Source organism: Etheostoma spectabile, unplaced genomic scaffold, assembly GCF_008692095.1.
Source record: "Etheostoma spectabile isolate EspeVRDwgs_2016 unplaced genomic scaffold, UIUC_Espe_1.0 scaffold379, whole genome shotgun sequence".
In the NCBI taxonomy this organism is placed as follows: domain Eukaryota; kingdom Metazoa; phylum Chordata; class Actinopteri; order Perciformes; family Percidae; genus Etheostoma; species Etheostoma spectabile.
Window position 1 is genome coordinate 479,678 of NW_022605596.1, and position 2,364 is coordinate 482,041.

Below are 2,364 nucleotides of genomic sequence, written 5' to 3' on the forward strand. Positions count from 1 at the left end.
ATAGTTCCAGACCAGCTGGGAGAAAGAGAAATTACAATAAATACACAAAATATGTCTATCATCGTACGGGACCTTCATTATTAAGGAGTTTGATGGCCTGTGGAACAAAGGAGAGCCTGGATTTGGGTTTTTTTCAAACAAAGGAGCACAGTATCATTATATGAACATTAATACAATATTAGGATGGATTTATGTTCGTTGTATGAATCTATCTGTATAGGTACAGGTGCAAGCGGCCGAAATGGGTTTCCTCAGGAGGGGGGCTGGCGTCTCCCTTAGAGAAAGGTCATCCGTGGGAGGGTCGGAGTAGAGATACTGCTCCTTTACCTTGAAAGGAGCCAGTTGAGGTGGTTCGGGCATCTGGGAGGATGCCTCCTGGGGGTCTCCCTAGGGAGGTGTTCCAGGCACGTCCAGCTGGGAGGAGGCCTAGGGGAAGACCCAGGACTAGGTGGAGGGACTATATCTCCAACCTGGCCTGGGAACGCCTCGGGATCCCCCAGTCGGAGCTGGTTGATGTGGCTCGGGAAAGGGAAGTTTGGGGTCCCCTGCTGGAACTGCTGCCCCCGCGACCCGATTATGGATAAGCAAAGGAAGATGAATGGATGGCGAATCCCCCACCCTCTCTCTCTCTATTTCTCTCTCTTTCTTTCTCCTGTCTGTGTGAGTGAAGTGTTCAGTTTTGCTTCTTGTGGGTCTGTGTACTACGTCCTCCTTCCAGGTAAGGTGGTGAGGGGGTTGTGTGGCTCAGTCTCTAGGTGTTTGGCGACCCCTGGAAACTGTTTGACATCCTCCCAGATAAATATTCACATAACTTTACATTATATTTTCAGTTTTCATCATTTGGATTCTGTATATTTTTTATGTTCGGTTTTTATGTTGGTATTTCTGAACATACATTTTTACCATGGAAGGATTTGCTTGTAGAGTTTTTCTTACGTGAAGCGAGGGTGGAAGGCCCTTGAAGAAAAAATGTGATGTTGACTTGACTTGACCAAGGGCAGATCTTCCACCCTTGCCCAGTATCCTACTAGCCAATGTCCAGACTCTAGAGATCAAGCTGGATGACCTTAGAGCCAGAATAAAATACCTGAGAGACATTCAGGACTGTACCATCCTCTGCCTTACGAAAACATGGCCGACCCCCTCGGTACCAGACCATGCCATCCAGCCAGCAGATCCCCGCATGGACAGACAGATGACTTGGTACATGCAACATGTTAAATAACAACGGGTGTGATAGCTGTATTATCATGTCTCTCACGAGCTCCTGTTCGCTTAGTCTGTACCCTCGACGTTCCACTTCCAGGATTGCTCCATTGCCAATAGAAATTCAGCCATATTTAACTCATTTAGTTCAGATACACGTCCCTTTCCTCTGTCTTTGTGTTGGTGTTCTCTGATCTTTGAGGACTATGGTTACCTGGTCCTCAGATCACTGCAGGGTAAATCCAGACAGCTAGTTTGACTATCTGTCCAATCTGAGAACTATGGTTACCTGGTCCTCAGATCTCTGCAGGGTAAATCCAGACAGCTAGCTAGACTATCTGTCCAATCTGAGGACTATGGTTACCTGGTCCTCAGATCTCTGCAGGGTAAATCCAGACAGCTAGCTAGACTATCTGTCCAATCTGAGGACTATGGTTACCTGGTCCTCAGATCTCTGCAGGGTAAATCCAGACAGCTAGCTAGACTATCTGTCCAATCTGAGGACTATGGTTAACTGCTCCTCAGATCTCTGCAGGGTAAATCCAGACAGCTAGCTAGACTATCTGTCCAGTCTGAGGACTATGGTTACCTGGTCCTCAGATCTCTGCAGGGTAAATCCAGACAGCTAGCTACACTATCTGTCCAATACTTGAGAAGCTAATACCACATTTTGTATGCATTTTGTGAGTTTCTGGATCTGTGTGAACACCTCAACATTGTCCTTCGTCTGCTTTAACCCTTTCAGGTCAATCATGTCCCAAACACTTTGTTTCCTGCATTCTGGTAAATCTTTCTGCAAAAATGTGTGCTTTTTCTGCATAAAGTTATGGTGCAAATGTCTTTATTTATGTAAAGGAAATTACTTTTATGTGGTGGGGGGGGGGTGGTGTAACCATTCTTTAGGTCTGGAGGACATAGTGGCAGCATTTGCCAAAGCCCGTGAGCAGCATTTGTAAAGTTTAGAACATAACATTGATGAAGACTGGTTTTCAGGGGCCCCGTGGAAACGGATGGGCCCCAACAGACCCTAGAATCAACGCTAATGATGAGTACTCCTCTGACTTGTAACTATGATTTATTATTTTAACATGTCATGTTGCCACCAAGAAGGGAACCCGCTCATGTGACGTTTTCAAAGGCAATACAAATGTTATCCTT